This window comes from Cryptomeria japonica, unplaced genomic scaffold (assembly GCF_030272615.1).
Source record: "Cryptomeria japonica unplaced genomic scaffold, Sugi_1.0 HiC_scaffold_881, whole genome shotgun sequence".
Lineage (NCBI taxonomy): Eukaryota > Viridiplantae > Streptophyta > Pinopsida > Cupressales > Cupressaceae > Cryptomeria > Cryptomeria japonica.
In genome coordinates this window covers 35,001-47,503 of record NW_026729601.1, presented here as the reverse complement: position 1 = coordinate 47,503, position 12,503 = coordinate 35,001, and the positions used below count along the sequence as shown (strand labels likewise).

The 12,503-nt window shown below is 58.6% G+C and overlaps 1 non-coding gene across 1 annotated transcript; it reads right to left on the bottom strand.

Annotated features, from left to right (window-relative positions):
- Positions 1-536: 536 nt before the first annotated feature.
- On the bottom strand, positions 537-655 carry LOC131872915 (5S ribosomal RNA). The gene has a single exon (XR_009370976.1). It is a non-coding gene; the product is annotated as a 5S ribosomal RNA (ribosomal RNA).
- Positions 656-12,503: the final 11,848 nt, after the last annotated feature.

Below are 12,503 nucleotides of genomic sequence, written 5' to 3'. Positions count from 1 at the left end.
CACCCGCGTTTCCTTCATTTTAAATTTTTTTTTTTTACAATCTCTCAAGTGGGAAATTCTATAATCTCAACTTTTTTTGCCTTTTCAGGAAACTTTTGAATGGAGCGCATCATTGGTGCGCTCCGAAGTGTGCTCCAAAGCTCTCTCCAGCTGCGTGCACCTGCCCCGGCCGCGCACCCGGCCCCGCCCAGCTTCGCTCACCTGTCCCGGGCGTCTGGTGCGGAACCTTAGAGTAAGAAACATCACCGTGCACCTTGGCCAACGTGCGCGACTCGACCGAGCGCGCACTGGCCGAGGTGCACACCGATTTCACCTGGGTGCGCGCGCAGCACCTCGGGCGCACCGGGGTGCGCGCACAACGCCCGGGTTGCACCGTGGCCTGTGTGCTCGGGGTGCCTCGGGTGCGCGCTCGGTGTCGCCCCCGCGCGCGCGGTAGTGCGGGCAGCGCACCCCGGCCCGGCCCGGCCCCGACGAGAACGCAAACGGGCAAAAGGTTTATTCAAATAGCATTGCGACGCCCGGCGAAAAACTAAAAAAGGGTGCAACACCGGGACTTCCCGGGAGGTCACCCATCCCAGTACTACTCCGGCCCAAGCGCGCTTAACTGCGGAGTTCTGATGGGATCCGGTGCACTAATGCTGGTATGATCGCACCCGTTATGAGCTTGTCGCAGTGTGTACTTAGCAAACCGCGACCCACGTGCGAATCCACCCCGGCCACCCACCCCCGTCGAGGTGCACACCCTCCCTCGCGAAGTGCGCCCCGTTCGCCAAGTGTGAGCCCTGCCCGGGTGCGCGCACCTTGCTAGGGCGTCGGGTGTGCACCCGGCCCGGCCTACGTGCGTGCACCTGGAGGGGGCGTCGTGTGCGTGCAGTGTCCCGTCTGCAACGCGGTGCCCACACACCACCTCGGGCGCAACGACCTGCGCTCACATGTGGGCCGAGTGCACCTTGGTGCATGTTCGGGGCGCCTCGGGTGCACGCTCGATCTTGCCCCGGTGCACCAAGGCGCTCGGTTTGCCCCGGGTGCGCACTTGGTGCAAGGTGGGCACCCAAAATAGGGATCAAGCACCAAAACACAAGTTTCGGGATGCAAAATGGGACCCAAGGACCACAAATGCGTTCCAAGACCCATGATGGGTCCACGAGAACAAAAATGTGTTCCGAGACTTAATAAACAAATATTGGGTTTTAGGAGAAGAAACATGCTCTGATGCCCAAAACGAGAATCGACCCCGAAAAGGCCACAGGCCAAAAGTGGGATGCGAGACAAAAAAAAATGGGACCCGAGGACCAAAATTGGGTTCCCAGGTCGAAGACAGGGCAACCGGACAAGAAACGACCTCTAAGGCTCGAAATGAGTCCCGACGACTAAAACTTGACAAGAAGCACCCATCAGGCACCCAACTCGACACCCATGGGATGCCGACCCACCCGGGCTTCCACCTAGCACACCTTGGCACCCACCCACCCTCGCACCCAACCTCGCACCCAACTTAGCACCTTTGAACCCACATTGGCACTCACCCTGACCCTGGCACCTTGGAACCCACATTGGCACTCACCTTGACCCTGGCACCCACCTTTGCACTCACCTTGGGACCCACCCTGGCTCCCACCTCGGCACCCACCCAGACACCCACCTTGGTTCCTTGGCACCCACCTTGGATCCTTGGCACCCACCCCGACACCCACCTTGGCACGCAACTTGGCTACTTGCCACCCACCTTGGCTCCTTGACGCCCACCCCGACAACCACCCCGTGACCTACCCTGGCTAGGGTTGGTGCACACCCACCCTGGTGCCCACCTTGGCACCCACCCTATGACCCACCTTGGCACGCACCTTAGTACCCACCCCGTTACCCACCCTAGGACCCACCCCGTGACCCACCTTGGCCAGGGTGGGTGCACCCACCCTGGTGCCCACCTTGGCACCCACCCATCCTAGCACCCAGCCTGTGACCGGGCTTGGAACCCAACCTTGCACCCGCACCCGTCTTGGCCAGTGTGGGTGCGCACCCATCCTGGCACCCACGTTGTGACACACCCTTTAACCCACGCACCCTAGCACCCACGTTGGCACCCACCTTGGAACCCAACCTAGCAACTTGGCACCCACCCCGTGACCCACCTTGGCATCCACCATAGCAGTCGCCGACTTGGCACCCACCTCGGCACCCACCTTGACACTTGTGGACCCACCTTGCCACTCACCCTAGCATCGACCCATCCTAGCACCCACCCTGGCACCTTTGCACCCTAGCACTCACCCATCCTAGCACCTAACCTGTGACCCACCTTGACACTCACCCTCGCACCCACCTTGGAACCCAACCTAGCACCCACCCACCCTGACACCAACCCTAGCACCTACCCACCCTTGCACCCACCCTGTGACCCATCTTGGCACCCACCCATCCTACCACTCAACCTATCACCCACCTTCTCACCCACCTTGGCATCCACCTTAGCACCCACCCACACTGGCACCTTGGCACCCACCTCGGGCAAGGTGGGTGCACACCCACCCTGGCACCCAATTTAGAACCCACCGAGCATGTTACCCACCTTGGCACCCACATTGCAGCCCACCCTAGTACCCACCCTATGACCCACATTGGCATCCACACCCTAGCACCCAGGCACCTCGACACCCGCCTTGACACCCACCCTAGCACTGAACCTGTGACCCACCTTGGAACTCACCCTAGAACCCACCCACCCTGTGAACCACCTTGGCATCCACCTTAGCACCCACCCACCTTGGCACCCACTCTAGCACTCACCCATCCTAACACCCAACTTGTTACCCACCTTGGCACCCGCCCTCGCGTCCACCTTGAAACCCACCCTAGCACCCACCCACGCAGGAGCCCACCTTGGCACCCAACCTAACACCCACGCATCCTGGCACCCAACTTGTGACCCACCTTGGAACCCACCCTAGTACCCACCTTTGAACCCACTATATCACCAACCCACCTTGGCACCCACCCTATGACCCTCTTTGGAATCCACCCTAGCACGCACCCACCCTGGCACCCACCATGGAGCGCACCCTAGCACCCACCCACCTCGGCACGCACCTCAACACCCACCTTGGTGTGCGCACTGCGCCAACCTCTCAAAGACCCTATGTGGTGCGCTCCAAAGTGTACACCTTTGGTGCGCTCCAAGGTGCGCACCTTTGGTGCACACCGAGGTGCACACCAAAGTGTGCACCGAGGTGAGCACCAAAGTGCACTCCAGGGTGCACACCAAGGCGTGCACCTTTGGTGCGGTCAATGCAAACGAATTCGGAAGTTGGGGTCGATGTCCTAATCGCTGCTGCAGACTACACGTATGAGAATCGGACAAATAGCTTTATATAGGGGAGGTGTTGCGTTTGATGGGTCGACTCCCCTGGTTGTGTGCACTGCACCAACTTCAAAGACCCTGTCTTGTTTAAGAAGTCAAAAGTTGGGGTGGATGTCCTAATCATTGCTGCAGTCTACGCATGTATGAGAATCAGACAAATAGCTTATATAGGGGAGGTGTTGCATTCGGTGGGTTGACTCCCCTGGTTGTGCGCACTGCGCCAACCTCAAAGACCCCGCATAGCAGAAGAAGTCGGAAGTCGGATTTTGGTGAGCACCAAGGCGTGCACCTTTGGTGCGGTCAACGCAGACAAATTCAGAAGTTGGGGTGGATGTCCTAATCGTTGTTGCAGGCTACACATGTATGAGAATCAGACAAATAGCTTATATAGGGGAGGTGTTGGGTTTGATGGGTCAACTCCCTTGGTTGTGCGCATTACGCCAACCTCAAAGACCTTGTTTTCGTTAAGAAGTCAAAAGTTGGGGTCAATGTCCTAATGGCTCCTGCAGGCTACACATGTATGAGAATCGGACAAATAGCTTATATAGGGGAGGTGTTGGGTTTGATGGGTCGACTCCCCTGGTTGTGCGCATTACGTCAACCTCAAAGACCTTGTTTTCGTTAAGAAGTCAAAAGTTGGGGTCGATGTCCTAATTGCTCCTGTAGACTACACATGTATGAGAATCAGACAAATAGCTTATATAGGGGAGGTGTTGGGTTTGATGGGTTGACTCCCCTAGTTGTTCGCATTACACCAACCTCAAAGACCTTGTTTTCGTTTAGAAGCCGAAAGTTGGGGTCGATGTCCTAATTGCTCCTGCAGGCTACGCATGTATGAGAATCAGACAAATAGCTTATATAGGGGAGGTGTTGGGTTTGATGGGTCGACTCCCCTGGTTGTGCGCATTGCGCCAACCTCAAAGACCCTGCATTGCGGATGAAGTCGAAAGTCAGAGTTTGGTGTGCTACAAGGTGTGGTCGAAGGTGCTCACCTAGGTGTGCACCTTTGGAGCACAGGAAAAGTGCCCTCCAAAAGTGCGCACCTTTGGAGTGCACAAAAGTGCCCTCCAAAAGTGCGCACCTTTGGAGCGCAGAAAAGTGCCCTCCAAAAAGTGCCCTCCAAAAGTGCGCACCTTTGGAGCGCAGAAAAGTGCCCTCCAAAAAGTGCCCTCCAAAAGTGCGCACCTTTGGAGCGCAGAAAAGTGCCCTCCAAAAAGTGCCCTCCAAAAGTGCGCACCTTTGGAGCGCAGAAAAGTGCCCTCCAAAAGTGCGCACCTTTGGAGCGCAGAAAAGTGCCCTCCAAAAAGTGCCCTCCAAAAGTGCGCACCTTTGGAGCGCAGAAAAGTGCCCTCCAAAAAGTGCCCTCCAAAAGTGCGCACCTTTGGAGCGCAGAAAAGTGCCCTCCAAAAAGTGCCCTCCAAAAGTGCGCACCTTTGGAGCGCAGAAAAGTGCCCTCCAAAAAGTGCCCTCCAAAAGTGCGCACCTTTGGAGCGCAGAAAAGTGCCCTCCAAAAGTGCGCACTTTTGGTGCGCACCAAGGCGCTGGTTCGGTCGTTGCAGGCGAGTTCGGAAGTTGGGGTCGATGTCCTGAGCGGAGGTGCAAACTACACAGGTGTCGGAATCGGACAAATAGCTTATATAGGGGAGGTGTATGCTTCGATGGGTCGACTCCCCAGGTTGAGCGCACCGCGCCAACCTCAAAGACCCTACGGTATGGATGAAGTCGGAAGTTGGGTCCGATGACCGATTCGATTAGTAGGTATGCTCATGAGGTCGGAATTTGGGTCCGATGACCTGCCATGTGCAGGAAGGCGAATGTTGACACTGTGCGTTGCAAGGTGCACACCAAGGCGCTGGTGCGGTCTTTTTAGTCGAGTTCGGAAGTTGGGGTCGATGTCCTGATCGGAGGTGCAAGCTACACAGGTGTGGGAATCGGACAAATAGCTTATATAGGGGAGGTGTATGCTTCGTTGGGTCGACTCCCCGGGTTGAGCGCACCGCGCCAACCTCAAAGACCCTACGGTATGGATGAAGTCGGAAGTTGGGTCCGATGACCGATTCGATATGTAGGCATACTCGCGAGGTCGGAATTTGGGTCCGATGACCTGCCACGTGCAGGAAGGCGAATGTTGGCACTGTGCGTTGCAAGGTGCGCACCAAGGCGCTGGTTCGGTCGTTGGAGGCGAGTTCGGAAGTTGGGGTCGATGTCTTGATCGGAGGTGCAAACTACACAGGTGTGGGAATCGGACAAATAGCTTATATAGGGGAGGTGTATGCTTCGTTGGGTCGACTCCCCGGGTTGAGCGCACCGCGCCAACCTCAAAGACCCTACGGTATGGATGAAGTCGGAAGTTGGGTCCGATGACCGATTCGATATGTAGGCATACTCGCGAGGTCGGAATTTGGGTCCGATGACCTGCCATGTGCAGGAAGGCGAATGTTGGGACTGTGCGTCGCAAGGTGCGCACCAAGGCGCTGGTGCCGTCGTTGCAGTCGAGTTCGGAAGTTGGGGTCGATGTCCTGGTCAGAGGTGCAAACTACACAGGTGTGGGAATCGGACAAATAGCTTATATAGGGGAGGTGTATGCTTCGATGGGTCGACTCCCTGGGTTGAGCGCACCGCGCCAACCTCAAAGACCCTACAGTATGGATGAAGTCGGAAGTTGGGTCCGATGACCGATTCGATACGTAGGCATATTGGCGAGGTCTGAATTTGTGTCCGATGACCTGCCATGCGCAGGAAGGCGGAATTTGGGTCCGATGACCGAGTTGATGGCGTGCCATGCGCAGAAAGGCGGAATTTGGGTCCGATGACCGAGTTGATGTTGATGGCCCGCCATGCACAGGAAGGCGGAATTTGGGTCCGATGACCGATTTGAAGGCGTGCCATACGCAAAAAGGCGGAGTTTGGGTCCGATGACCGAGTTGATATTGATGGCCCGCCATGCGCAGGAAGGCGGAATTTGGGTCCGATGACCTGACATACGCATGGAGTCCGACTCGGGGGCCGATGTTCGATTCGATGACTTGCATTGTGGGTAAAGTCGGAAGTTGTGGTCTTTGACCCGATTCGATGACCAGACTTCGGCTGCTTGAGAATCGGACAAATAACTTATATAGGGGAGGTAGTGTTCTCGAGCATCCTCCCCCCGTGCCCGTTTATGTCGATTGATGCTGGTGCTCGACTGGTTGGAGCGCTCGGATGCAAAAATCTTGCACCAGGATTTATCGATTGTGATGGACACGGCAAGTCTCCTGATTGCTATGCAGGAGCTCATCGTGAATCTCTATGCGGCCTTGGTATGGACTCGACCTGCGGAATGGTTCGGCAATGGTAGTCGCTCCAACACGTCCTTGCAATGGCCACAGAGGTGATTCGACTAGAGCTCCAGTCTAGCTTTTGGGTTGCTTGGCGGACTGGTATAGCCGCGATCGAGTTCCGGCCATGAACGTTTTAGATAGCTCTTGGGCTTTCTGGGACGGAAGTCGGAAGTTTGGGCTGTTGTCCGATTTGATGACCATTCTTCGGATGTGTGAGAATCGGACAAATAACTTATATAGGGGACTGTGTTGTCTCACGCAGCCCCCTCCGTGCCCCTCTATCTCGACCGATGTTGGTGCTTGAAAGGGTTGGGATCGCTCGGATTTATAAACGTGCACCACCATTTGTCGAGTGTGAGGGACGCGGCAGGTCTCCTAAATGCTATGCGGGCGCTCTCTGAGAATCTCTATCCGGCCTCGACACAGACTAGTCTTGCTGAATGGTTTGGCACTGGTAGTCGATCCAACACGTCGTTGTTGTGGCCGCCTAGGCGATTCGATTCGAGCCCCCGTCTAGCTTTTGGGTTGCTTGGCGGATTTTGCCCTATCCGCAAGTGAGCTCGGTCCCTAAACGTTCGAGAAACCCGATTGCTATGCGCCGACTCTCTTTCTTGCGAGCCTCCATCTAGCTTTTGGGTCTCTACGGAACGGAAGTCGGAATCTGGGACCGTTGTTTGATTCGACGAGGCAGACTACGGTTGTGCGAGAATCGGACAAATAACTTATATAGGGGAGGTGTTGACTGGAGCATTCTCCCCCGTGCCCCTCTAACTCGACCAATGCTGGCGCTCGAACGGTGGTAGCGCTCGGATTTTCATTGAGCGCCAGCATTGGTCGATTTAGAGGGGCATGCGAGATTCCCGAATGCTATGCGAGGGCTCTAACGGAAATGTCTATTGGTTTCGGTATGGATGCAATTGCGAGTGGTTCGGCAAAGGTAGTCGTTCCGATGCGTCCATGTCGTGGCCAAATCGATAATTCGATTTGAGCCCTCGTATAGCATTTGGGTCTCTCGATGTGATTCCGCATTCCAGTCCCTTTGGGCACTGCTTGAGCCGCATCCCAGGGGGTTCCCTTCCCAATAATCTGCCTCGCAACCCGATTGCTATGCGGTGAGGCTCCTCGGCCGCCTCGGAACTATCTGTGTATCAGACGCATCGCGGGATAAGGGGTTGGCAACGGTAGTCGCCCCAAGCGCGTCCGATGCTTGGACCATTCCGAGGCGGCCCTGAAGCCTCTTCCGTCTAGCCGTTGGGTCCTTCTCGCCGCATCCCTCGCCTCGCACCCCGATTGCTATGCGGTGAGGCTCCTCGGCCGCCTCGGAACTATCTGTGTATCGGACGCGTCGCGGGATAAGGGGTTGTCACTGGTAGTCGCCCCAAGCGCGTCCGATGCTTGGACCATTCCGAGGCGGCCCTGAAGCCTCTTCCGTCTAGCCGTTGGGTCCTTCTCGCCGCATCCCTCGCCTCGCACCCCGATTGCTATGCGGTGAGGCTCCTCGGCCGCCTCGGAACTATCTGTGTATCGGACGCGTCGCGGGATAAGGGGTTGTCATTGGTAGTCGCCCCAAGCGCGTCCGATGCTTGGACCATTCCGAGGCGGCCCTGAAGCCTCTTCCGTCTAGCCGTTGGGTCCTTCTCGCCGCATCCCTCGCCTCGCACCCCGATTGCTATGCGGTGAGGCTCCTCGGCCGCCTCGGAACTATCTGTGTATCGGACGCGTCGCGGGATAAGGGGTTGTCACTGGTAGTCGCCCCAAGCGCGTCCGATGCTTGGACCATTCCGAGGCGGCCCTGAAGCCTCTTCCGTCTAGCCGTTGGGTCCTTCTCGCCGCATCCCTCGCCTCGCACCCCGATTGCTATGCGGTGAGGCTCCTCGGCCGCCTCGGAACTATCTGTGTATCGGACGCGTCGCGGGATAAGGGGTTGTCACTGGTAGTCGCCCCAAGCGCGTTCGATGCTTGGACCATTCCGAGGCGGCCCTGAAGCCTCTTCCGTCTAGCCGTTGGGTCCTTCTCGCCGCATCCCTCGCCTCGCACCCCGATTGCTATGCGGTGAGGCTCCTCGGCCGCCTTGGAACTATCTGTGTATCGGACGCGTCGCGGGATAAGGGGTTGTCACTGGTAGTCGCCCCAAGCGCGTCCGATGCTTGGACCATTCCGAGGCGGACCCGAAGCCTCTTCCGTCTAGCCGTTGGGTCCTTCTCGCCGCATCCTTCGCCTCGCACCCCGATTGCTATGCGGTGAGGCTCCTCGGCCGCCTCGGAACTATCTGTGTATCGGACGCGTCGCGGGATAAGGGGTTGTCACTGGTAGTCGCCCCAAGCGCGTCCGATGCTTGGACCATTCCGAGGCGGACCCGAAGCCTCTTCCGTCTAGCCGTTGGGTCCTTCTCGCCGCATCCCTCGCCTCGCACCCCGATTGCTATGCGGTGAGGCTCCTCGGCCGCCTTGGAACTATCTGTGTATCGGACGCGTCGCGGGATAAGGGGTTGTCACTGGTAGTCGCCCCAAGCGCGTCCGATGCTTGGACCATTCCGAGGCGGACCCGAAGCCTCTTCCGTCTAGCCGTTGGGTCCTTCTCGCCGCATCCCTCGCCTCGCACCCCGATTGCTATGCGGTGAGGCTCCTCGGCCGCCTTGGAACTATCTGTGTATCGGACGCGTCGCGGGATAAGGGGTTGTCACTGGTAGTCGCCCCAAGCGCGTCCGATGCTTGGACCATTCCGAGGCGGACCCGAAGCCTCTTCCGTCTAGCCGTTGGGTCCTTCTCGCCGCATCCCTCGCCTCGCACCCCGATTGCTATGCGGTGAGGCTCCTCGGCCGCCTTGGAACTATCTGTGTATCGGACGCGTCGCGGGATAAGGGGTTGTCACTGGTAGTCGCCCCAAGCGCGTCCGATGCTTGGACCATTCCGAGGCGGCCCCGAAGCCTCTTCCGTCTAGCCGTTGGGTCCTTCTCGCCGCATCCCTCGCCTCGCACCCCGATTGCTATGCGGTGAGGCTCCTCGGCCGCCTTGGAACTATCTGTGTATCGGACGCGTCGCGGGATAAGGGGTTGTCACTGGTAGTCGCCCCAAGCGCGTCCGATGCTTGGACCATTCCGAGGCGGCCCCGAAGCCTCTTCCGTGTAGCCGTTGGGTCCTTCTCGCCGCATCCCTCGCCTCGCACCCCGATTGCTATGCGGTGAGGCTCCTCGGCCGCCTTGGAACTATCTGTGTATCGGACGCGTCGCGGGATAAGGGGTTGTCACTGGTAGTCGCCCCAAGCGCGTCCGATGCTTGGACCATTCCGAGGCGGACCTGAAGCCTCTTCCCTCTAGCCGTTGGGGCTTTCTCGCCGCATCCCTCGCCTCGCACCCTGATTGCTATGCTGTGAGGCTCCTCGGCCGCCTTGGAACTATCTGTGTATCGGACGCATCGCGGGATAAGGGGTTGGCAGTGGTAGTCGCCCCAAGCGCATCCGATGCTTGGACCATTCCGAGGCGGCCCTGCAGCCTCTTCCGTCTAGCCGTTGGGGCCATCTCGCCGCATCCCCCACCTCGCACCACGATTGCTATGCGGTGAGGCTCCTTGGCCGCCTCGGAACTATCTGTGTATCGGACGCATCGCGGGATAAGGGGTTGTCACTGGTAGTCGCCCCAAGCGCGTCCGATGCTTGGACTATTCCGAGGCGGCCCTGCAGCCTCTTCCGTCTAGCCGTTGGGGCCATCTCGCTGCATCCCCCACCTCCTCGGCCGCCTCGGAACTATCTGTGTATCGGACGCATCGCGGGATAAGGGGTTGGCAGTGGTAGTCGCCCCAAGCGCGTCCGATGCTTGGACTATTCCGAGGCAGCCCTGCAGCCTCTTCCGTCTAGCCTTTGGGGCCATCTCGCCGCATCCCTCGCCTCGCACCCCGATTGCTATGCGGTGAGGCTCCTCGGCCGCCTGGGAACTATCTTCGTATCGGACGCATCGCGGGATAAGGGGTTGTCACTGGTAGTCGCCCCAAGCGCGTCCGATGCTTGGACTATTCCGAGGCGGCCCTGTGGCCTCTTCCGTCTAGCCGTTGGGGCCATCTCGCCGCATCCCCCACCTCGCACCCCGATTGCTATGCGGTGAGGCTCTTCGGCCGCCTTGGAACTATCTTCGTATCGGACGCATCGCGGGATAAGGGGTTGTCACTGGTAGTGGCCCCAAGCGCGTCCGATGCTTGGACTATTCCGAGGCGGCCCTGCAGCCTCTTCCGTCTAGCCGTTGGGGCCATCTCGCCGCATCCCCCACCTCGCACCCCGATTGCTATGCGGTGAGGCTCCTCGGCCGCCTTGGAACTATCTTCGTATCGGACGCATCGCGGGATAAGGGGTTGTCACTGGTAGTCGCCCCAAGCGCGTCCGATGCTTGGACTATTCCGACGCGGCCCTGTGGCCTCTTCCGTCTAGCCGTTGGGGCCATCTCGCCGCATCCCCCACCTCGCACCCCGATTGCTATGCGGTGAGGCTCCTCGGCCGCCTTGGAACCATCTTCGTATCGGACGCATCGCGGGATAGGGGGCTGTCACTGGTAGTCGCCCCAAGCGTGTCCGATGCTTGGACCATTCCTAGGCGGCCCTGAAGCCTCTTCCGTCTAGCCGTTGGGGCCTTCCCGCCCCATCCCTCGCCTCGCACCCCCGATTGCTATGCGGTGAGGCTCCTCGGCCGCCTTGGAACCATCTGTGTATCGGACGCATCGCGGGATAAGGGGTTGGCACTGGCAGTCGCCCCAAGCGCGTCCGATGCTTGGACCATTCCGAGGTGGCCCTGAAGCCTCTTCCGTCTAGCCGTTGGGGCCTTCCCGCCCCATCCCTCGCCTCGCACCCCGATTGATATGCGGTGAGGCTCCTCGGCCGCCTTGGAACTATCTGTGTATCGGACGCATCGCGGGATAAGGGGTTGGCACTGGTAGTCGTCCCAATCGCATCCGATGCTTGGACCATTCCGAGGCGGCCCTGCAGCCTCTTCCGTTTAGCCGTCGGGGCCTTCCCGCCGCATCCCTCGCCTCGCATCCCGATTCCTATGCGGTGAGTCTTCTCGGCCGCCGCGGAACTATACCTGTTATTGCTACTGCATCCTTCGGCTGGTAACCTCCTCTGCCGCCTTGGAACGTTCTCTTTGTCGGACGCGTCGCGGGATAAGGGGTTGGCACTGGTAGTCGCCCCAAGCGCGCCCGATGCATAGACCGCTCCGAGTCGACCTTGCTTTCAGCCTCTCACATGCATAGACCTCTCTGAGTCGACCCTGCAGCCTCTCACGTTTAGCCTTTGGAATCTCGCCTCACAACATGATTGCTATCCTTGATGCATCCCTTGCCTCGAGCCCTGATTGCTTTCTTGGCTGCATCCCTCCTCTCCTCACAGCCCGGTTGTCATCACTGCTTCATCCGTCGCTTCATGCATTCTGGCTGCTGGGCCCTTCCCACCGCACACCTCGATTGCTATCTCTTCTGCATCACACACCCCGATTGCTATCTCTGCTACATCCCTCGGCTCTCACTTCTGCATCCTTCGCCTCACACCTCGATTGCTATCAATGCTGCATCCGTAACCTCACACCCCGATTGCTATGCGGGGAGGCTCCTTGGCCGCCTTGGAAATTTCTGTGTGTCGGACGCACCGCGGGATAAGGGGTTGGCACTGGTAGTCGCCCCAAGTGCGCCCGATTCTTAGACCGCTTCGAGGTGACCTCGTAGCCTCTTTCGTCCAGGCTTCCTGCCTTCAACGCCCTTTTTACACCTCGATTGCTATGCGCGGGCTCGTTGGCGTCTATCACCTCTCTGCGAAGAGTGGCACGATGATTGTTGGGGTAAATCGTAG